The sequence below is a fragment of the Cynocephalus volans genome, chromosome 14, assembly GCF_027409185.1.
Source record: "Cynocephalus volans isolate mCynVol1 chromosome 14, mCynVol1.pri, whole genome shotgun sequence".
Lineage (NCBI taxonomy): Eukaryota > Metazoa > Chordata > Mammalia > Dermoptera > Cynocephalidae > Cynocephalus > Cynocephalus volans.
The window spans coordinates 90,381,740-90,405,153 of record NC_084473.1 but is presented as its reverse complement, the minus strand read 5'-3'; the positions used below and the strand labels follow the sequence as shown (position 1 = coordinate 90,405,153).

General features: G+C 53.0%; 1 protein-coding gene across 1 annotated transcript in view; it reads left to right on the top strand.

Annotated features, from left to right (window-relative positions):
* The window catches only part of LOC134363166 (ribonuclease H-like), a 307,348-nt gene that overhangs the window by 147,232 nt on the left and 136,702 nt on the right, over window positions 1-23,414 (top strand). The window lies entirely within an intron of this gene.

Here is a 23,414-nt window from a genome sequence, read left to right as displayed (position 1 = left end):
AGATTGTATAATTATTTTAATTTGATTAACTAACCCACTATTACATAAACAATAATGGGAAATTTATTTAGGTTATCTTGCAGTTGGGGATGTTTTAAACTCCAAGGGCTGTGTCTTTATGCCAAGAACTGTATTTACTACGGTTGTAGACAAATGTGAAAGTAACTTTATGCTTAATTAAATTTTCATTGATTTAAAGACTTGCTTGGTATTGATAATAATAATAAAATCAGCTAGGTTTTTAATTAAAAAAAATCACAATGTACCCCATAAATATGTACAGTTATTAGGTGTCCGTTAAAAATAATAATAATCTTTTAAAATTACCAAAAGAAATTGTGGATCTAAGACCCTTCAAGACCCTCTATTTATAAAAACTTGCTGTCGATGGATATTTTTATGCTCTTAAAACATGAAATCTAAGCCTCTGTCCATGCTGCAATGAAAAAGTCTGTGGTGAGAAGATATGATAAGAAGATGAAGCATATTATTAACCAGTGTTTATGTGTTTCATAGACCTTTACTATCTAGAAAGAAACCTGTAAGGAGGGTATAATGATGCTTCTATGGTTCTAATTTAAATTTTTTATGAATAGAAAACAGTGAGCACTGTATACAGGTAAAAAGCCATATAACATCCTGCATATATGGGTATCTGAGAACTTCAAAATGTTTGTGGAAAAATAGAATTGAAAGATAATATGAATCTTCCCTGAGCTTTGTGAAGTGCCGCCGTACATGGAGATGTGTGTATTATATAATTATGCATGTGTGTGTGTAATTGACAGTTAACGTTTTTCTGATGATAAAAATAATACATTACTGCTAATTTTTGCTTGAAATATCTGAAGAATATGCACCAGTCAATCTTTAGGTTAAAATTAAGGATGATTTCCATGTGACCGCAACGTTAAGAACTTTAATCCTTGGGGAAAAAAAAATCATTCAACTCTATAGCGCCTATATGGGTGGTATGCATTAACAAAATAAATGAGATTTTCTTCTCAGTTTTTGCAAAAAAAAAAAAAATTTTTTTTTTTGTAGAATAGGGGAAATTCTCTAGAAAATTCTTTGATATTTCTTATCTCGAAAATAATTTGGTAAGTCTCATATTTATGCCTTAGAAAAAAGACAGTATGTGGCATTACACTCTGGTGCTTTGTACTCTGTCAGTGCAGCTAAGCTGGGAATTAATTACATTTTCCAGAGTTCCCTTCCGTCTCTTCTTCCAGATTAGAATTGGCCAAGAAAGAAACTTGCAGAATATTGGAAACTGGAAATGAGGCAGTGGCCATAACCATCTGCAGATCTTTTCTCAGGCAGATTCAGAGACAGACAGAAGAAGAGGCCGGGCCCATGTGGGTAAAAACCTCCAGCCGAGTCTGTGAAGTGACGTATCCCGAGGTTGTCCTGAGGGGAGTGCTTCCGTTTTTCTTTGTTCACGGGTGTTCTCCTCAAACCAAAGCCATTTTTCTGGAAATTTTCTTCTCTAAAGCTTCTTGGCCCTTAAAAACCTAGTATTTGTCCTTGAGTTTTGGTGCAGCATCAAAGACCCTCCACAGTCATCTGAAGTGGCTGCTGAAGCACTTCTTCTGCAGTTAGTGTCTCTGTGAAGCTCAACTTGCTTCACATTCTTCCACCAAATCAACGTGTTGCCACAGATTCCTGCAGCCGCAGGTAGGAGAGTCCAGCTGCTTCTGAGGAGCGTCAGCGCTGCAGCGGCCTCCTGAGCGCTCCAGCGCTACCGCTCCGCTGCAGCCTCTGCCCCGCTAGAGCCGCTGCCCGCGTGCTCCCGATCCCACTGCAGCGTCGGCCCATTGGAGCTGCTGCCGCCAGCTCCCGCTCCCTATGCAGCCCCCCTTTCCAGCCTCTGCCCCTTTCCAGCCGCTGCCCCGCTGCAGCCGCTGCATGCACGCTCCCGCTCCTGCTCCCGCTGCAGCCTCTGCCCCGTTCGAGCTGCTGCCGTGCGCTCCCGATCGCGCTGCAGCCTCTGCCTGGCTCGAGCCGCTGCCCTGGCGCTCCCGATCCCGCTGCAGCCTCTGCCCTGTTTGAGCCGCTGCCCGCGCCCTCCCGATCCCGCTGCAGCCCGTGCCCCTCTCGAGCTTCTGCCCCTCTCGAGCAGCTTCCCCCACGCTCACGCGCCCGCTCCCGCCTCCGCCTTGGCCCAGCTCCAGCTATTGCCCGCGCCCTCCTGCTCCGGCTCCAGCCTCTGCTCCGCTACAGCTGCTGCCCGCTTGCTTCCGATCCCGCTGCAGCTTTTGCCCTGCTGGAGCCGCTGCCCGCGCTCACGATCCCGCTGCAGCCTCTGCCTCTCTAGAGCGGCTGCCCGCGCGCTCCCGCTCAGGCTGCAGCCTCTGCCCAGCTGGAGCCACTGCCCGCGCGTTCCCGATCCCGCTGCAGCCTCTGCCCCGCTCGAGCAGCTGCCCGCACGCTCCCGATCTGGCTGCAGCCTCTGCACCGCTTGAGCCGCTGCCCCCGCGCTCCCGATCTGGCTGCAGCCTCTGCCCTGCTCGAGCCGCTGCCTGCGCGCTCCCGATCCCGCTGCAGCCTCTGCCTGGCTGGAGCAGCCGCCCGTGCGCTCCCGCTCCCCCTGCAGCCTCTGCCCGGCTGGAGCCGCTGCCCACCCGCTCCTGATCCCGCAGCAGCCTCTGCCCCGCTCGAGCTTCTGCCCGCACGCTAGCGCTCCAGCTCCCGCTGCAGTCTTTGCCCAGCTCGAGCTGTTTCCCACCCCCTCCTGCTCCCGCCCCACCGCAGCCTTTGCCCAGCTCCAGCTGTTGCCCACGCCCTCCCGCTCCCGCTGCAGCCGCTGCCCTGCTGCAGCCGCTGCCCTGGCTCTCCCGATCACGCTGCAGCCTCTGCCCCTCTCGAGCCTCTGCCCCTCTCCCGCCGCTGCCCCCACACTCACGCTCCCGCTCCCGCCTCCGCCTTGGCCCAGCTCCAGCTGTTGCCCGAGCCCTCCTGCAACCGCTCCAGCCTCTGCTCCACTAGAGCTGCTGCCCGCTTGCTCCCGATCCCACTGCAGCTTTTGCCCTGCTGGAGCCGCTGCCCGTGCTCACGATCCCGCTGCAGCCCCTGCCTCGCTCCAGCGGCTGCCCGCACGCTCCCGATCTCGCTGCAGCCTCTGCCCGCCTGGAGCCGCTGCCCGCGCGCTCCAGAACCCGCTGCAGCCTCTGCCTCACTGGAGCCACTGCCCGCGCGCTCCCCATCGCGCTGCAGCCTCTGCACCGCTCGAGGCGCTGCCTGCGCGTTCCCGATCCCGCCGCAACCTCTGCCCCGCTCGAGCTTCTGCCCGCACACTAGCGCTCCAGCTCACGCAGCAGTCTTTGCCCAGCTCGAGCTGTTTCCCACTCCCTCCTGCTCCCGCCCCACCGCAGCCTTTGCCCAACTCCAGCTGTTGCCCACGCCCTCCCGCTCCCGCTGCAGCCTCTGCCCCGCTAGAGCCGCTGCCCGCCCACTCCCGATCTAGCTGCAGCCTCTGCCCCTCTCGAGCCTCTGCCCCTCTCCCGCCGCTGCCCCGACGCTCACGCTCCCGCTCCCGCCTCCGCCTTTGCCCAGCTCCAGCTGTTGCCTGCGCCCTCCTGCTCCCGCTCCAGCCTCTGTCCCGCTCGATCCGCTGCCTGCGCACTCCCGATCGCGCTGCAGCCTCTGCACCGCTCAGCCGCTGTCCCTGCTCTCCCGATCTGGCTGCAGCCTCTGGCCTGCTCGAGCCGCTGCCTGCGCGCTCCCGATCCCCCTGCAGGCTCTGCCCGGCTCCGGCCGCTGCCCGCGTGCTCCCGCTCCCGCCACAGCCTCTCCCCAGCCAGTGCACCTAAAAGGAGGGCGGAGGTTCTGGATCCCAGGGAAAGAGAGCGAGAAAGCGGAATGACACGGGGTCTTGAGGCTGCACTTTCCTGTCCCTCAGCTCAGGTCCCGTTGCGCTGTCCGAACACCTGTGTTTAAATCTGCTCTGATATCTAGAAACCTGCAGACCTCTATTTCCATGTCAGGGTAGAGAGGACCGTCTCATTCTTTTTTAAAGCTGCATCAATTATGATTTTACCATCATGTATTTACCCCGTGCCCCACGGGTGGACACTCAGGTTGTGTCCAGGTTGTGCTGTCCTACACAATGCTGCAGTGAGCATCCTGGTGTCCTTCAGAGATTTCTCTGGGTTTGGGCCTAGAGGTGACACTGATGGGACAAAGAATATCCACATGGAAAATACTGAAAGATAGGACCAGATTATCTTCCAAAGGCTGCAGTTTTATTGCTACCAAGAGTATGTGAGGCAATTTTAAATTGAGTTGAATTGTGGATGTGTTGAGTCTAATCAAAATTCTAGTGTTGGTCTCTTCATTGTCTGAGGTATTGCGTCAGGCCTCTGGAGACAGGTGCGTGCACGAGATGACTCCTGGCTTCCAGCTGTCTACACCATGTGTAACATGGCTGTCGGATGACTCTGGCGGCCTGCGGTCCCACAGTCAACTTTGTCATTCTCTTCTCCCCATTAAAATACAGATTGAGTACCCCTTATCCAAAATGCTTGGAAAGTATTTTGGATTTAGGATGTTTTCAGATTTGGGAATATTTGGAGAATACATTTGCAGAATGCTCCAATGAGCATTTCCTTTGAGTGTCATGTTAGCACTCAAAAAGTTTAGGAGTTTGGATTTTTGGATTAGAGACTCTTAACCTGTATATAAATATCCCAGACATTCTGTTTTCTACTATTCTTGGAGTTTCAGGTCCTCAAAGGAGCACAAAAATATTTTGCCAAACCACAGTTCTAATTTGTGATGTTTAAGATGTGGCTTTTGTATTTGCAAACTCGAATTGTTGTGCCAGACGCTCCAGCCTTGCCACCCAGCAAAAGGCCCCATGGAAGATTCTGCCAAAGAAATGCCAGATGGGCCAAGGCATCCAAGGTCTCAGGTGACTGGCCAGGGCAGCTCCAGTTGGCCGAGTTGTGCTAAGAGAGGGTCGCCTGGTGGGCGAGAGCCTGCCCATGCTACCCGAAGGGACAAGCAGTGTGAGTTAACATTTATTTATCGAGCTATGAGTATCAACGGGGAAGCGTGTTATACGCTTTACAAGGATCAACCAAGAGACAGGACTTGTTGCTTATCTACCTGAGGGCTGAGAAACTAGGATGCAGAGACTGGATGTGGGCTGCATAGCAAAGGCAATACTTACCCAAAGGAGTCAACGTATGATGGTGGCATTTCAGGACATAACTGAGTTCTCTGGAGTCAGCCTGAGGCCCTGCTCTGGGTGGTGGTGGCCAGTGTCCCTCCCCACCCTCTGGGCCTCCCATCTTACCTCCTAGCACCCTGTCTCTCTGAGCCTAAATGCCAGGGACCAAACCAGGAGGCTGGCAGCCAGCCTGGTCCACACCATGGGCCCCTCCTCCATGGTCCCAAATCCTTCCTTGCACTTTCTGGACAAGCATGGAGCAGTTAGCTTCCAGCCCTCGTACAAACACTGATGATCACAGCCCCATGTGGGGAGGGAGGCCGGTGTGTGCCGTGAGATGACCCCACCCAGCCCCTGACCCCTGCCCACATTGATGCCACATTTAGAGAAGAGATGGCCTGACCCCTCACCCACACCAAGGGTACCAAGGAGTCAAGTGTTGAGGTTAGAGGCGGGGATATCAGGGAGGTGAGCTGAGACCAGAGGGTGAGGTGAGATGCCCTTGTTCACATCAAGCCAGAGGAAGAGGGCTTTAAAGAGAGCTTTAGGCTTTGAGGTGTCCTCCGCAGGTGGAGAAATCCAGTGGACTGATGCCTCACCCCCACCCCCACCCCAAAGTCTAGAGGGCAAGAGACAGGCTGGCTGCTTTGATGGCGGAGCTGAGGAGAGGGCCGACGGCCCAGGTGAGGGCCTCGTGTGAGAGAGTCGGCGTGGAATCTCACAGGCCCAGTCCCAGGAGGCAGCCTGGGCAGTGAACAGACGCAGGCCAAGAGAAGGTGGGGCTGCCGCTACCCGTCAGGGGCTCCTTGGTTCTCTGAGGCCCACACAAAATATTCTAGTCAGGGGGACAGTGGGGACCATGTCCGGGCTCTGAAGACCCTTGGAGATGCCGATGAGAGAAAAGGCGTAGCTTTCAACCTCCGCCAAGCCCAGAGCACAGTTCAGCTGGAGGCTGACCACGCCTGCTGCCCGGCCGAGGCTTCCCACCCCACCAGGCCGGGGCAGCAGGAGCGGCCTCCACTTCAAAGCAGGGGACTTGACGATGACGTCAGGCCCTTTTTATTGTTGGGCCTGGACGTGAGCCGAGCGGTGCTGTGTGACGTGAAGTGGTGGAGACCACGGGTATTTCCCTACCAAGAAGCAGCCTGGGCCTGTCAGGTTTCCATCTGGCCGTGGGAGGACTGGCCAGCAGAAGAGGTTTCAAGGGCCAGAGGTGGACACAAATAAAGCTGCTTTAAGTGGTTTCCAGTTCCACAGCTGTGCTGGCTCAGTGTCCTGGTGACATCCCTGAGTTCTGTGGCATCCAGAGGAGGGCTTTGGGGGGGGCAACAGGTGTTTATTGACCTTCTTTAAAGAGCGGGCACCACATGCATGGTGAGACGCACCCCCCTCCCAGAGGGGCCTTGGTCTCAGGCAGGGGCTCTTGGTGGGGCAGGGCCCAAACCCCGAGGGGGAATTTCTCTGTCTCTGCCCCTCAGCCAGGCCCAACAGTAGAAAGGGCCTGAGGGAAAGGTACGGAAGAGCTCCACCTGCCGGCTTGGGGTCCTGGGGAGGAGGGATTGAACTTGGGCCTGGAGTGGAGGGGGTCATGAGGAAGGTCCAGGAGACCCCAAGACTTGTGGGTGGGGCTTGCCAAGCCCCTCCCCTGCCTGGGATGAGAGTAAGAGACCCTGGTCAGCTAACGCGTCTCATCACCGCCGCCTCCAGTGTGAAGTGCTCAGTAACTGCAACATAAGGAAACGCAGCCTTCATCCAGACTTGAAACGATTCCTTCCCTTTCCACTTCCAAACTGCCCTGCCCTCGGGCTCCTGCCACCGTGGGAGGAAAAGCACAGTTCCAACCCATCAGGCTCAAGCTCGTAGCTAACAGGGCAGGCACTCCTGCAGCCTTCCGCCCCTTTTCTGGGTCTGATAGCTGCCAGAGACTCTTGCAAAACTGACTCTCTCTTGGGGAGTTTGCTAATGGCCACGTGCCCACAGCACGGCCACCGCTGAGGCCCATGCAAGGAGCCAACTCAGGCGTCCTCGGTCCCCATTCCCTCCTGCCTGGGAAAGGACCCAGTGGCAGAGGGGGGTCATGGCAGGGGGCAGGAACATTCACATCTGTGTTGCATGAGGGGAACCCTCCAGGTTGGCTGCTGCAGTGGGAGGTTCCCAAGGCCCCGGGGCCTGGGGGGCCCAGTGGGCAGGGCAGTCGTCCTGACCTGTTTGGTTGCACAGCTTGTTAACTTCGAAGAAAGCACCTCTGAGCAGTGGGAGGGTGACTCACCAGAGGGCAGCACTGGTTTGGGGGTGGGCTTCTCTGGTCCTACCTTTTCAGTTCACACAGTAAGGAAGGCCAGGCCTGTCCTGGGCAGTGTGATCAGCAAGTCTCCAAGCTGACGTATGAAACATGGGTGTGTCATCGGTTGGGGTGCATCTTGACCGCCATGCTCGCTTTGGGATGAAAGGAACAGGCTTTATGTCCCGGCTTTGTCACTTTCTAGCCTGTGACTTGGGCAAACCCTTTTACTTTTCTGGGTCTCACTGTCATCATCCATAGAGTGAGATAAAGACACCTTCCTCCCAAGTCCACCGTGAAGACTCAAAACGCTCAGCGCGTCCCTGCTCCTGGAAGTGTGCTGGGAGCCAAAGGAGCAGGGCTGTCCTGGCCTTGAAAGGCCGAGGGGCTCCTGGGGAGCTGTGCCCTGACCTGAGGCTTGCCCCCCCTTTCCCCAGGGGGCAGGGTGGGCTGGGAGCTTGGGCCAGACACCTGGGCAGCTGCCTCCCCTCTGGAACAGTCCTCATTTTATTCCCCTGGGGTCCTGAAAGTTGGAACTAACTGGCTGGCTAAAAAAACAAAAAAGAAAAGGCAAAGGGCGAGCAAGCGCTTTGTGCGTGCTGCAAGGCAGGGTGTGTCTCAGGGATCTGTTTCCATGGGAACCAGCGGCACAGGCTGGCTCCTATGGGCACCAAAAAGAGAAACTTGGCAGAGGTTTCAGGCACCTGAAGTGGGATTCATGCCAGGGATACAAGGATGGTTCAACATATGAAAGTCAATAAAGGTGATACAATAAATGTAACGGTCATGTGGCCAGTATGAATCTGGCCATCACAGCTTGGGTATGAACGGTGACAATCAGCCTTGCATCCCGTGAATATTCATAACCAATAAAATTGGGGGGAAAAAAGAATAAATGGGTACAGGAGATCTTATTGGTGTGGTGAAAATGTTCTAAAACTGATTTGTGGTGATGGCTGCACAACTTGATGAACTTACTAGAACTCATTGAATTGCATACCTGAAATGGGTGGATTACAAGGTATATAAAATATTCCTCAATAAAGTGTTTTTTAAACAAAGAGCATTTCACTGACATCCAGCAGATCCCGAAATACAACACACTTCTGCCACTAAATAGCTAAACAGCCCTGGACAAGTAGTGCACTTACTGTAGACCTTTGCTTCATTACCTATAAAGAAAGCGTTGGGCCAGCTGAAGCCCAGAGTGTCTCAGGCCTCTTCCCATTGCCACATTCTACGGCTATTTTGGCAAAGTTAGTCCAAAGAAAACACTTTTGTTCCTTGGCAGATATCTAAGGAAGGATGCTCCTCTGAAAGAAATTAAAATCGCAAAATTTCCTTTAAAAAATTGCCAAAGGAAAAGTTGATCTCCTAGAAGTAGCAGAATAGTGGTCACTAGAGGCTGGGAAGGGTAGGGCGAGGAGGGGAAAGGCAGAGGTTACAGATACAAAGTTGCAGCTGGACAGGAGGAACTATTTGTACTGATCTACAGCTTTGTAAGGTGGCTAGAGTCAGCACGCATTTATTAGATAATTTCAAATAGCTAAAAGAGAGGATTTTGAATTTTCCCAGCACAAAGAAATGACAAATATTTGAGTGATGAGTATGCTGATTACCCAGATTTCATCATTATAAACATGGATTCAAATCCAGCGGTGGCCCGGCCAAAACCAAGCCGAGGTGGGGGTGGCTAGGACAGCGTGTGTCACAGGCTCGCGCGGGGCAGGCTCCGGAACCGCGTGGCGGAAGTGACGTCACAAAGGGGCCTGGTTACCATGGTGCGCGTGGGGGACGCCTGAGGCCGGTGGGCGCCAGTGCTCCCCGGCTCCCCTCAAGGCCGGCTGCGCTGTGTCTGCTGCTGTCGCCGGGGCCGGTTCGCGTTCCCGACAGAACGCAGAGCTGTCTCAGCTGCTGGTGGTGGCCCGGCCAGGCCGTGGCTACTGTGGCCACAGCCGGAGCAGCCTCGGCGCCATGGAGGTGCCCGGGGCTGCCCCTCAGCCGTACTTGGGGCTGGTCCTGGGAAAGCTGTGCAGGACTGTGGCAGCATTGCCTGAAGACCTGAGACTGGGCCCTGGTTTTCCGTGGGAACTGGTGACATGTGCGGCTCTTACTGGATTTTTGATTCTCTTGTTTTTGTGGAGAAGTGTTCGATCGGTGAGAAGCCGGCTTTATGTAAGAAGAGAGAAAAAGCTTGCTGAAAAGCTTTCTGGACTAATTGAAGAAAAATGTAAACTACTTGACAAACTTTGCGTTGTTCAAGAGGAGTATGAAGGCTTGGAGTCAGCTGTGAAGGATGCCAGCTTTGAGAAGGGGTCAACAGAAGCACAAAGCTTGGAGGCAACCTATGAAAAGCTGAGCAGCTCCAAATCTAAACTTGAGGATGAAATAGTCTTTCTAGCCAAAGAATTAAAGGAACAGAAATCTAAACATTGTGAGCAAGATGAATTGATGGCAGACATTTCAAAGAGGATACAGTCCCTAGAAGATGAATCGAAATCCATCCAGTCACAAGTAGCTGAAGCCAAACTAATCTGCAAAATATTTCAAATGAATGAAGAACGTCTGAAGGTGGCAATAAAAGACGCCTTGAATGAAAATTCCCAACTTCAGGAAAGCCAGAAACAGCTTTTACAAGAAGCGGAAGTATTGAAAGAACAAGTGAGTGAACTTAATAAACAGAAAATAATATTTGAAAACTCCAAAGTCCAGGCAGAACGAGTTCTGAGTGATAAAGAAAATCACATCAAGTCTCTGGCTGAACGCTTGCTCAAGATGACAGACTGGGCTGCTGTGCTTGGAGAAGACATGATGGCTGATGACTTGGAATTGCAGATGAAGAGTGAATCACAAAATGGTGCTCGCTTAGATGATCTGCCAAAAGGAGCTTTGAAGAAACTGATTCACACTGCTAAGTTAAATGCTTCTTTCAAAACCCTAGAAGGAGAAAGAAACCAAATTTACCCTGAGTTGTCTGAAGTAGATAAAACAAAGGAAGAGCTTATAGAGCATATTACAAATCTCCAGACTGAACAAGCATCTTTACAGTCAGAAAACACACAGTTGGAAAGTGAAAATCAGAAGCTTCGGCAGAAACTTAAAGGAATGACTGAACTGTATCAAGAAAATGGAATGAAACTCCACAGGAAGTTAATAGCAGAGGAAAAGGACCGGTTAGAGAAGGAGGAGAAACTTTCCAAAGTAGAAGAGAAGATGAGCCATGCAGCTGAGGAACTGGAGACCTACAGAAGGAGAGCCAGAGATGCAGAAGAAGAATTGGAGAGAAGCGTTCGTTCTTATCAAGGGCAGATGACTTCCTATGAGAAAGAAGCGCATGGCAGCTGGGTGGCAGCTGAGACTGCTGAAAGACACCTCAGGTATTTAAGGAAAGTAAATGTTTCCAAGAGACAAAAATTAGCTGAAAAAGAGTTTAAATTTGAACTTTTCAAAAAAGATCCATATGTAGTTGATGTTCCAAAGACAGCATTTGGCGGAGAGCATTCCCCATGTGGTGCCTCACCAGTGGGTCGACCTTCATCCGAAACGAGAGCTTTTCTCTCTCCACTCAGACTCGCACCTTTGACTCCAGGGCGAGGAGGAGGAAGAGGCTCAAGAGGCCCAGAGAATACTCTGGATCACCAGATGACCAATGAAAGAGGAGAATCGGGCTGTGATAGGTTAACCGATTCTCATGGAGCACCATCTGGGTACCTGTCACCTCCGTGGGAACAGCACCGGAGGATGAGGATCCCTCCACCAGGCCACCCATGTTCTGATCCAGCTCTTCTTCCACGAAGGCAAGACGGTTTTGATTCTAATCCTGGTGGACCGTCTGGCCCAGCAGAACTCAGAAGTTTTAACCTGGCTTCTTTGGATAAAGTGGATGGGCCAAAGCCCTCACAAACGGAATCCAGCAGAAATGAAACCAAAGACGACCTTGGTAATGTAAATGTGCCTCATTCATCTGTGCCTGCTGAAAGGGAAGCAAGTGGCCCTGGCTTTGCTCCTCCACCTTTTCCTGCAATCAGAGGTCCATTGTTTCCAGTGGATAGGAGGGGTCCATTCATGAGAAGAGAACCTCCTTTTCCTCCACCTCCTCCAGGAAGCATGTATGGAGCTCCTCAAAATTATTATCTCCCAAGGGATTTCCCTGTGCAGCCACCACCCCCATCTGGGTTCCTGTCACCTCCGTGGGAACAACACCGAAGGATGATGATTCCCCCACCAGGCCACCCATGTTCTGATCCAGCTCTTCTTCCACAAAGGCAAGACGGATTTGATCCTGATCCTGGTGGACCGTCTGGCCCAGCAGAGCTCAGAAGTTTTAACCTGGCTTCTTTGGATAAAGTGGATGGGCCAAAGCCCTCACAAACGGAATCCAGCAGAAATGATACCAAAGACGACCTTGGTAATGTAAATGTGCCTCATTCATCTGTGCCTGCTGAAAGGGAAGCAAGTGGCCCTGGCTTTGCTCCTCCACCTTTTCCTGCAATCAGAGGTCCATTGTTTCCAGTGGATAGGAGGGGTCCATTCATGAGAAGAGAACCTCCTTTTCCTCCACCTCCTCCAGGAAGCATGTATGGAGCTCCTCAAAATTATTAACTCCCAAGGGATTTCCCTGTGCAGCCACCACCTCCATCTGGGTTCCTGTCACCTCCGTGGGAACAACACCGAAGGATGATGATTCCTCCACCAGGCCACCCATGTTCTGATCCAGCTCTTCTTCCACAAAGGCAAGACGGATTTGATCTTGATCCTGGTGGACCGTCTGGACCAGCAGAACTCAGAAGTTTGAATCTGCCTTCTTTGGATAAAGTGGATGGGCCAAAGCCCTCACAAACGGAATCCAGCAGAAATGATACCAAAGACGACCTTGGTAATGTAAATGTGCCTCATTCATCTGTGCCTGCTGAAAGGGAAGCAAGTGGCCCTGGCTTTGCTCCTCCACCTTTTCCTGCAATCAGAGGTCCATTGTTTCCAGTGGATAGGAGGGGTCCATTCATGAGAAGAGAACCTCCTTTTCCTCCACCTCCTCCAGGAAGCATGTATGGAGCTCCTCAAAATTATTATCTCCCAAGGGATTTCCCTGTGCAGCCACCACCCCCATCTGGGTTCCTGTCACCTCCGTGGGAACAACACCGAAGGATGATGATTCCCCCACCAGGCCACCCATGTTCTGATCCAGCTCTTCTTCCACAAAGGCAAGACGGATTTGATCCTGATCCTGGTGGACCGTCTGGCCCAGCAGAGCTCAGAAGTTTTAACCTGGCTTCTTTGGATAAAGTGGATGGGCCAAAGCCCTCACAAACGGAATCCAGCAGAAATGATACCAAAGACGACCTTGGTAATGTAAATGTGCCTCATTCATCTGTGCCTGCTGAAAGGGAAGCAAGTGGCCCTGGCTTTGCTCCTCCACCTTTTCCTGCAATCAGAGGTCCATTGTTTCCAGTGGATAGGAGGGGTCCATTCATGAGAAGAGAACCTCCTTTTCCTCCACCTCCTCCAGGAAGCATGTATGGAGCTCCTCAAAATTATTATCTCCCAAGGGATTTCCCTGTGCAGCCACCACCTCCATCTGGGTTCCTGTCACCTCCGTGGGAACAACACCGAAGGATGATGATCCCTCCACCAGGCCACCCATGTTCTGATCCAGCTCTTCTTCCACAAAGGCAAGACGGCTTTGATCCTAATCCTGGTGGACCGTCTGGCCCAGCAGAACTGAGAAGTTTTAACCTGGCTTCTTTGGATAAAGTGGATGGGCCAAAGCCCTCACAAACGGAATCCAGCAGAAATGAAACCAAAGACGACCTTGGTAATGTAAATGTGCCTCATTCATCTGTGCCTGCTGAAAGGGAAGCAAGTGGCCCTGGCTTTGCTCCTCCACCTTTTCCTGCAATCAGAGGTCCATTGTTTCCAGTGGATAGGAGGGGTCCATTCATGAGAAGAGAACCTCTTTTTCCTCCACCTCCTCCAGGAAGCATGTATGGAGCTCCTCAAAATTATTTTCTACCAAGGGATTTCTCTGTCCAGCCACCACCTCCATTTGCAATGAGAAATGTCTATTCACTGAGGGGATTTCCTCCTTATGTTCCTCTAGGAGCTGGATTGTCACCTCCACCCCCACATTCTGAAAGTAGGGGTGAGTTCCCTTCAGGGTCGATTCCGTGCTCAAATGAGCCTGCTCCTGAAATCCAGAAGCACAGCAAGAAACCTGATGATATTTTTGGTCTCTCTTCATAAATAGTTTTGACTTATCTTTCATTTTCAGTTTAAGTAACTACAATTTTTGCTCAAATTGAAGCTTAATGGAATTATAATTCTCAGGATACTATTTTGTAAATAAAGATGATTTAAATATGAATTTCGTGAGTAAATTATTTCCATTTTATTTTATCCTAGATTGTATAATTAATTTAATTTGATTAACTAACCCACTATTACATAAACAATAATGGGAAATTTATTTAGGTTATCTTGCAGTTGGGGATGTTTTAAACTCCAAGGGCTGTGTCTTTATGCCAAGAACTGTATTTACTACGGTTGTAGACAAATGTGAAAGTAACTTTATGCTTAATTAAATTTTCATTGATTTAAAGACTTGCTTGGTATTGATAATAATAATAAAATCAGCTAGGTTTTTAATTAAAAAAAATCACAATGTACCCCATAAATATGTACAGTTATTAGGTGTCCGTTAAAAATAATAATAATCTTTTAAAATTACCAAAAGAAATTGTGGATCTAAGACCCTTCAAGACCCTCTATTTATAAAAACTTGCTGTTGATGGATATTTTTATGCTCTTAAAACATGAAATCTAAGCCTCTGTCCATGCTGCAATGAAAAAGTCTGTGGTGAGAAGATATGATAAGAAGATGAAGCATATTATTAACCAGTGTTTATGTGTTTCATAGACCTTTACTATCTAGAAAGAAACCTGTAAGGAGGGTATAATGATGCTTCTATGGTTCTAATTTAAATTTTTTATGAATAGAAAACAGTGAGCACTGTATACAGGTAAAAAGCCATATAACATCCTGCATATATGGGTATCTGAGAACTTCAAAATGTTTGTGGAAAAATAGAATTGAAAGATAATATGAATCTTCCCTGAGCTTTGTGAAGTGCCGCCGTACATGGAGATGTGTGTATTATATAATTATGCATGTGTGTGTGTAATTGACAGTTAACGTTTTTCTGATGATAAAAATAATACATTACTGCTAATTTTTGCTTGAAATATCTGAAGAATATGCACCAGTCAATCTTTAGGTTAAAATTAAGGATGATTTCCATGTGACCGCAACGTTAAGAACTTTAATCCTTGGGGAAAAAAAAATCATTCAACTCTATAGCGCCTATATGGGTGGTATGCATTAACAAAATAAATGAGATTTTCTTCTCAGTTTTTGCAAAAAAAAAAAAAATTTTTTTTTTTGTAGAATAGGGGAAATTCTCTAGAAAATTCTTTGATATTTCTTATCTCGAAAATAATTTGGTAAGTCTCATATTTATGCCTTAGAAAAAAGACAGTATGTGGCATTACACTCTGGTGCTTTGTACTCTGTCAGTGCAGCTAAGCTGGGAGTTAATTACATTTTCCAGAGTTCCCTTCCGTCTCTTCTTCCAGATTAGAATTGGCCAAGAAAGAAACTTGCAGAATATTGGAAACTGGAAATGAGGCAGTGGCCATAACCATCTGCAGATCTTTTCTCAGGCAGATTCAGAGACAGACAGAAGAAGAGGCCGGGCCCATGTGGGTAAAAACCTCCAGCCGAGTCTGTGAAGTGACGTATCCCGAGGTTGTCCTGAGGGGAGTGCTTCCGTTTTTCTTTGTTCACGGGTGTTCTCCTCAAACCAAAGCCATTTTTCTGGAAATTTTCTTCTCTAAAGCTTCTTGGCCCTTAAAAACCTAGTATTTGTCCTTGAGTTTTGGTGCAGCATCAAAGACCCTCCACAGTCATCTGAAGTGGCTGCTGAAGCACTTCTTCTGCAGTTAGTGTCTCTGTGAAGCTCAACTTGCTTCACATTCTTCCACCAAAGCAACGTGTTGCCACAGATTCCTGCAGCAGCAGGTAGGAGAGTCCAGCTGCTTCTGAGGAGCGTCAGCGCTGCAGCGGCCTCCTGAGCGCTCCAGCGCTCCCGCTCCGCTGCAGCCTCTGCCCCGCTAGAGCCGCTGCCCGCGTGCTCCCGATCCCACTGCAGCGTCGGCCCATTGGAGCTGCTGCCGCCAGCTCCCGCTCCCTATGCAGCCCCCCTTTCCAGCCTCTGCCCCTTTCCAGCCGCTGCCCCGCTGCAGCCGCTGCATGCACGCTCCCGCTCCTGCTCCCGCTGCAGCCTCTGCCCCGTTCGAGCTGCTGCCGTGCGCTCCCGATCGCGCTGCAGCCTCTGCCTGGCTCGAGCCGCTGCCCTGGCGCTCCCGATCCCGCTGCAGCCTCTGCCCTGTTTGAGCCGCTGCCCGCGCCCTCCCGATCCCGCTGCAGCCCGTGCCCCTCTCGAGCTTCTGCCCCTCTCGAGCAGCTTCCCCCACGCTCACGCGCCCGCTCCCGCCTCCGCCTTTGCCCAGCTCCAGCTATTGCCCGCGCCCTCCTGCTCCGGCTCCAGCCTCTGCTCCGCTACAGCTGCTGCCCGCTTGCTTCTGATCCCGCTGCAGCTTTTGCCCTGCTGGAGCCGCTGCCCGCGCTCACGATCCCGCTGCAGCCTCTGCCTCTCTAGAGCGGCTGCCCGCGCGCTCCCGCTCAGGCTGCAGCCTCTGCCCAGCTGGAGCCACTGCCCGCGCGTTCCCGATCCCGCTGCAGCCTCTGCCCCGCTCGAGCAGCTGCCCGCACGCTCCCGATCTGGCTGCAGCCTCTGCACCGCTTGAGCCGCTGCCCCCGCGCTCCCGATCTGGCTGCAGCCTCTGCCCTGCTCGAGCCGCTGCCTGCGCGCTCCCGATCCCGCTGCAGCCTCTGCCTGGCTGGAGCAGCCGCCCGTGCGCTCCCGCTCCCCCTGCAGCCTCTGCCCGGCTGGAGCCGCTGCCCACCCGCTCCTGATCCCGCAGCAGCCTCTGCCCCGCTCGAGCTTCTGCCCGCACGCTAGCGCTCCAGCTCCCGCTGCAGTCTTTGCCCAGCTCGAGCTGTTTCCCACCCCCTCCTGCTCCCGCCCCACCGCAGCCTTTGCCCAGCTCCAGCTGTTGCCCACGCCCTCCCGCTCCCGCTGCAGCCGCTGCCCTGCTGCAGCCGCTGCCCTGGCTCTCCCGATCACGCTGCAGCCTCTGCCCCTCTCGAGCCTCTGCCCCTCTCCCGCCGCTGCCCCCACACTCACGCTCCCGCTCCCGCCTCCGCCTTGGCCCAGCTCCAGCTGTTGCCCAGCCCTCCTGCTCCCGCTCCAGCCTCTGCTCCGCTAGAGCTGCTGCCCGCTTGCTCCCGATCCCGCTGCAGCTTTTGCCCTGCTGGAGCCGCTGCCCGTGCTCACGATCCCGCTGCAGCCCCTGCCTCGCTCCAGCGGCTGCCCGCACGCTCCCGATCTCGCTGCAGCCTCTGCCCGCCTGGAGCCGCTGCCCGCGCGCTCCAGAACCCGCTGCAGCCTCTGCCTCACTGGAGCCACTGCCCGCGCGCTCCCGATCTCGCTGCAGCCTCTGCCCTGCTCGAGCCGCTGCCCGCGCGCTCCCGATCCTGCTGCAGCCTCTGCCCGGCTGGAGCCGCTGCCCGTGTGCTCCCGCTCCCCCTGCAGGCTCTGCCCGGCTCGAGCCGCTCCCCACCCGCTCCTGATCCCACAGCAGCCTCTGCCCCGCTCGAGCCGCTGCCTGCGCGCTCCCGATCGCGCTGCAGCCTCTGCACCGCTCGAGGCGCTGCCTGCGCGTTCCCGATCCCGCCGCAACCTCTGCCCCGCTCGAGCTTCTGCCCGCACACTAGCGCTCCAGCTCACGCAGCAGTCTTTGCCCAGCTCGAGCTGTTTCCCACTCCCTCCTGCTCCCGCCCCACCGCAGCCTTTGCCCAGCTCCAGCTGTTGCCCACGCCCTCCCGCTCCCGCTGCAGCCTCTGCCCCGCTAGAGCCGCTGCCCGCCCACTCCCGATCTAGCTGCAGCCTCTGCCCCTCTCGAGCCTCTGCCCCTCTCCCGCCGCTGCCCCGACGCTCACGCTCCCGCTCCCGCCTCCGCCTTTGCCCAGCTCCAGCTGTTGCCTGCGCCCTCCTGCTCCCGCTCCAGCCTCTGTCCCGCTCGATCCGCTGCCTGCGCACTCCCGATCGCGCTGCAGCCTCTGCACCGCTCAGCCGCTGTCCCCGCTCTCCCGATCTGGCTGCAGCCTCTGGCCTGCTCGAGCCGCTGCCTGCGCGCTCCCGATCCCCCTGCAGGCTCTGCCCGGCTCCGGCCGCTGCCCGCGTGCTCCCGCTCCCGCCACAGCCTCTCCCCAGCCAGTGCACCTAAAAGGAGGGCGGAGGTTCTGGATCCCAGGGAAAGAGAGCGAGAAAGCGGAATGACACGGGGTCTTGAGGCTGCACTTTCCTGTCCCTCAGCTCAGGTCCCGTTGCGCTGTCCGAACACCTGTGTTTAAATCTGCTCTGATATCTAGAAACCTGCAGACCTCTATTTCCATGTCAGGGTAGAGAGGACCGTCTCATTCTTTTTTAAAGCTGCATCCATTATGATTTTACCATCATGTATTTACCCCGTGCCCCACGGGTGGACACTCAGGTTGTGTCCAGGTTGTGCTGTCCTACACAATGCTGCAGTGAGCATCCTGGTGTCCTTCAGAGATTTCTCTGGGTTTGGGCCTAGAGGTGACACTGATGGGACAAAGAATATCCACATGGAAAATACTGAAAGATAGGACCAGATTATCTTCCAAAGGCTGCAGTTTTATTGCTACCAAGAGTATGTGAGGCAATTTTAAATTGAGTTGAATTGTGGATGTGTTGAGTCTAATCAAAATTCTAGTGTTGGTCTCTTCATTGTCTGAGGTATTGCGTCAGGCCTCTGGAGACAGGTGCGTGCACGAGATGACTCCTGGCTTCCAGCTGTCTACACCATGTGTAACATGGCTGTCGGATGACTCTGGCGGCCTGCGGTCCCACAGTCAACTTTGTCATTCTCTTCTCCCCATTAAAATACAGATTGAGTACCCCTTATCCAAAATGCTTGGAAAGTATTTTGGATTTAGGATGTTTTCAGATTTGGGAATATTTGGAGAATACATTTGCAGAATGCTCCAATGAGCATTTCCTTTGAGTGTCATGTTAGCACTCAAAAAGTTTAGGAGTTTGGATTTTTGGATTAGAGACTCTTAACCTGTATATAAATATCCCAGACATTCTGTTTTCTACTATTCTTGGAGTTTCAGGTCCTCAAAGGAGCACAAAAATATTTTGCCAAACCACAGTTCTAATTTGTGATGTTTAAGATGTGGCTTTTGTATTTGCAAACTCGAATTGTTGTGCCAGACGCTCCAGCCTTGCCACCCAGCAAAAGGCCCCATGGAAGATTCTGCCAAAGAAATGCCAGATGGGCCAAGGCATCCAAGGTCTCAGGTGACTGGCCAGGGCAGCTCCAGTTGGCCGAGTTGTGCTAAGAGAGGGTCGCCTGGTGGGCGAGAGCCTGCCCATGCTACCCGAAGGGACAAGCAGTGTGAGTTAACATTTATTTATCGAGCTATGAGTATCAACGGGGAAGCGTGTTATACGCTTTACAAGGATCAACCAAGAGACAGGACTTGTTGCTTATCTACCTGAGGGCTGAGAAACTAGGATGCAGAGACTGGATGTGGGCTGCATAGCAAAGGCAATACTTACCCAAAGGAGTCAACGTATGATGGTGGCATTTCAGGACATAACTGAGTTCTCTGGAGTCAGCCTGAGGCCCTGCTCTGGGTGGTGGTGGCCAGTGTCCCTCCCCACCCTCTGTGCCTCCCATCTTACCTCCTAGCACCCTGTCTCTCTGAGCCTAAATGCCAGGGACCAAACCAGGAGGCTGGCAGCCAGCCTGGTCCACACCATGGGCCCCTCCTCCATGGTCCCAAATCCTTCCTTGCACTTTCTGGACAAGCATGGAGCAGTTAGCTTCCAACCCTCGTACAAACACTGATGATCACAGCCCCATGTGGGGAGGGAGGCCGGTGTGTGCCGTGAGATGACCCCGCCCAGCCCCTGACCCCTGCCCACATTGATGCCGCATTTAGAGAAGAGATGGCCTGACCCCTCACCCACACCAAGGGTACCAAGGAGTCAAGTGTTGAGGTTAGAGGCGGGGATATCAGGGAGGTGAGCTGAGACCAGAGGGTGAGGTGAGATGCCCTCGTTCACATCAAGCCAGAGGAAGAGGGCTTTAAAGAGAGCTTTAGGCTTTGAGGTGTCCTCCGCAGGTGGAGAAATCCAGTGGACTGATGCCTCACCCCCACCCCCACCCCAAAGTCTAGAGGGCAAGAGACAGGCTGGCTGCTTTGATGGCGGAGCTGAGGAGAGGGCCGACGGCCCAGGTGAGGGCCTCGTGTTAGAGAGTCGGCGTGGAATCTCACAGGCCCAGTCCCAGGAGGCAGCCTGGGCAGTGAACAGACGCAGGCCAAGAGAAGGTGGGGCTGCCGCTACCCGTCAGGGGCTCCTTGGTTCTCTGAGGCCCACACAAAATATTCTAGTCAGGGGGACAGTGGGGACCATGTCCGGGCTCTGAAGACCCTTGGAGATGCCGATGAGAGAAAGAGGCGTAGCTTTCAACCTCCGCCAAGCCCAGAGCACAGTTCAGCTGGAGGCTGACCACGCCTGCTGCCCGGCCGAGGCTTCCCACCCCACCAGGCCGGGGCAGCAGGAGCGGCCTCCACTTCAAAGCAGGGGACTTGACGATGACGTCAGGCCCTTTTTATTGTTGGGCCTGGACGTGAGCCGAGCGGTGCTGTGTGACGTGAAGTGGTGGAGACCACGGGTATTTCCCTACCAAGAAGCAGCCTGGGCCTGTCAGGTTTCCATCTGGCCGTGGGAGGACTGGCCAGCAGAAGAGGTTTCAAGGGCCAGAGGTGGACACAAATAAAGCTGCTTTAAGTGGTTTCCAGTTCCACAGCTGTGCTGGCTCAGTGTCCTGGTGACATCCCTGAGTTCTGTGGCATCCAGAGGAGGGCTTTGGGGGGGGCAACAGGTGTTTATTGACCTTCTTTAAAGAGCGGGCACCACATGCATGGTGAGACGCACCCCCCTCCCAGAGGGGCCTTGGTCTCAGGCAGGGGCTCTTGGTGGGGCAGGGCCCAAACCCCGAGGGGGAATTTCTCTGTCTCTGCCCCTCAGCCAGGCCCAACAGTAGAAAGGGCCTGAGGGAAAGGTACGGAAGAGCTCCACCTGCCGGCTTGGGGTCCTGGGGAGGAGGGATTGAACTTGGGCCTGGAGTGGAGGGGGTCATGAGGAAGGTCCAGGAGACCCCAAGACTTGTGGGTGGGGCTTGCCAAGCCCCTCCCCTGCCTGGGATGAGAGTAAGAGACCCTGGTCAGCTAACGCGTCTCATCACCGCCGCCTCCAGTGTGAAGTGCTCAGTAACTGCAACATAAGGAAACGCAGCCTTCATCCAGACTTGAAACGATTCCTTCCCTTTCCACTTCCAAACTGCCCTGCCCTCGGGCTCCTGCCACCGTGGGAGGAAAAGCACAGTTCCAACCCATCAGGCTCAAGCTCGTAGCTAACAGGGCAGGCACTCCTGCAGCCTTCCGCCCCTTTTCTGGGTCTGATAGCTGCCAGAGACTCTTGCAAAACTGACTCTCTCTTGGGGAGTTTGCTAATGGCCACGTGCCCACAGCACGGCCACCGCTGAGGCCCATGCAAGGAGCCAACTCAGGCGTCCTCGGTCCCCATTCCCTCCTGCCTGGGAAAGGACCCAGTGGCAGAGGGGGGTCATGGCAGGGGGCAGGAACATTCACATCTGTGTTGCATGAGGGGAACCCTCCAGGTTGGCTGCTGCAGTGGGAGGTTCCCAAGGCCCCGGGGCCTGGGGGGCCCAGTGGGCAGGGCAGTCGTCCTGACCTGTTTGGTTGCACAGCTTGTTAACTTCGAAGAAAGCACCTCTGAGCAGTGGGAGGGTGACTCACCAGAGGGCAGCACTGGTTTGGGGGTGGGCTTCTCTGGTCCTACCTTTTCAGTTCACACAGTAAGGAAGGCCAGGCCTGTCCTGGGCAGTGTGATCAGCAAGTCTCCAAGCTGACGTATGAAACATGGGTGTGTCATCGGTTGGGGTGCATCTTGACCGCCATGCTCGCTTTGGGATGAAAGGAACAGGCTTTATGTCCCGGCTTTGTCACTTTCTAGCCTGTGACTTGGGCAAACCCTTTTACTTTTCTGGGTCTCACTGTCATCATCCATAGAGTGAGATAAAGACACCTTCCTCCCAAGTCCACCGTGAAGACTCAAAACGCTCAGCGCGTCCCTGCTCCTGGAAGTGTGCTGGGAGCCAAAGGAGCAGGGCTGTCCTGGCCTTGAAAGGCCGAGGGGCTCCTGGGGAGCTGTGCCCTGACCTGAGGCTTGCCCCCCCTTTCCCCAGGGGGCAGGGTGGGCTGGGAGCTTGGGCCAGACACCTGGGCAGCTGCCTCCCCTCTGGAACAGTCCTCATTTTATTCCCCTGGGGTCCTGAAAGTTGGAACTAACTGGCTGGCTAAAAAAACAAAAAAGAAAAGGCAAAGGGCGAGCAAGCGCTTTGTGCGTGCTGCAAGGCAGGGTGTGTCTCAGGGATCTGTTTCCATGGGAACCAGCGGCACAGGCTGGCTCCTATGGGCACCAAAAAGAGAAACTTGGCAGAGGTTTCAGGCACCTGAAGTGGGATTCATGCCAGGGATACAAGGATGGTTCAACATATGAAAGTCAATAAAGGTGATACAATAAATGTAACGGTCATGTGGCCAGTATGAATCTGGCCATCACAGCTTGGGTATGAACGGTGACAATCAGCCTTGCATCCCGTGAATATTCATAACCAATAAAATTGGGGGGAAAAAAGAATAAATGGGTACAGGAGATCTTATTGGTGTGGTGAAAATGTTCTAAAACTGATTTGTGGTGATGGCTGCACAACTTGATGAACTTACTAGAACTCATTGAATTGCATACCTGAAATGGGTGGATTACAAGGTATATAAAATATTCCTCAATAAAGTGTTTTTTAAACAAAGAGCATTTCACTGACATCCAGCAGATCCCGAAATACAACACACTTCTGCCACTAAATAGCTAAACAGCCCTGGACAAGTAGTGCACTTACTGTAGACCTTTGCTTCATTACCTATAAAGAAAGCGTTGGGCCAGCTGAAGCCCAGAGTGTCTCAGGCCTCTTCCCATTGCCACATTCTACGGCTATTTTGGCAAAGTTAGTCCAAAGAAAACACTTTTGTTCCTTGGCAGGTATCTAAGGAAGGATGCTCCTCTGAAAGAAATTAAAATCGCAAAATTTCCTTTAAAAAATTGCCAAAGGAAAAGTTGATCTCCTAGAAGTAGCAGAATAGTGGTCACTAGAGGCTGGGAAGGGTAGGGCGAGGAGGGGAAAGGCAGAGGTTACAGATACAAAGTTGCAGCTGGACAGGAGGAACTATTTGTACTGATCTACAGCTTTGTAAGGTGGCTAGAGTCAGCACGCATTTATTAGATAATTTCAAATAGCTAAAAGAGAGGATTTTGAATTTTCCCAGCACAAAGAAATGACAAATATTTGAGTGATGAGTATGCTGATTACCCAGATTTCATCATTATAAACATGGATTCAAATCCAGCGGTGGCCCGGCCAAAACCAAGCCGAGGTGGGGGTGGCTAGGACAGCGTGTGTCACAGGCTCGCGCGGGGCAGGCTCCGGAACCGCGTGGCGGAAGTGACGTCACAAAGGGGCCTGGTTACCATGGTGCGCGTGGGGGACGCCTGAGGCCGGTGGGCGCCAGTGCTCCCCGGCTCCCCTCAAGGCCGGCTGCGCTGTGTCTGCTGCTGTCGCCGGGGCCGGTTCGCATTCCCGACAGAACGCAGAGCTGTCTCAGCT